Raw genomic sequence first — 726 nt, 5'->3', positions numbered from 1 at the left:
GCGGCGGTGGCAGTGGAGTCGGCGTCGGTGACGAGGGCGGCGGTGGCAGTGGAGTCGGCGTCGGTGACGAGGGCGGCGGTAGCAGTGGAGTCGGTGTAGGTGATAATAATAATTGTAACAGGGCGTCGCAGATGAATACTGCCCATGCCCGGCACATGTTCATATCTACAGATCGCTGCAATGTTCTCGACATTGTCATCAGCGCTACACACGCGCGCCAAAGCAAACGAACAAACGCTCTGTTATAACCGTGGCAGGTAAACATTTCGTGGCAGGTAACCTAAACATGTCTCTGTACGCGTTGACGGTCGAACGCGGCAGCTTCGTTTATTATACCATCGACCGAATCGTGAGCGAAAACAGCATGAAAAACCACGTACACGAGTAAATGTTTGCGCGAAGTATAGCTGACCTTTCGCGTTTTCGCATTTTGTGTCGAGGAAGCACAAGACTAGATACGCGTGTACCGGCGGTGAAGCACGAATCGATCACATTTCTTGCCAACCTTTTAATATAGGGGTGAGGCCTGTGTATCAAAGAGCCGATTCGTGTAAAACCCATGGCCCGTTGTATATAGCGAAGGCTGATCAAACAGTATTCACAACGAACTATGTTGCCACGATATACCCGCACCACCGAACGGAATCTATTTAGTTATACATCTGGGGGTATTTCCGTTACGGACAACATTATGAATATTGACGAAGGTCGTGGATCTCGCTCTAT

This window comes from Priapulus caudatus, unplaced genomic scaffold, assembly GCF_000485595.1.
Source record: "Priapulus caudatus unplaced genomic scaffold, Priapulus_caudatus-5.0.1 Scaffold715, whole genome shotgun sequence".
Classification (NCBI taxonomy): Eukaryota; Metazoa; Priapulida; class Priapulimorpha; order Priapulimorphida; family Priapulidae; genus Priapulus; species Priapulus caudatus.
This window is presented reverse-complemented; position numbering follows the sequence as displayed.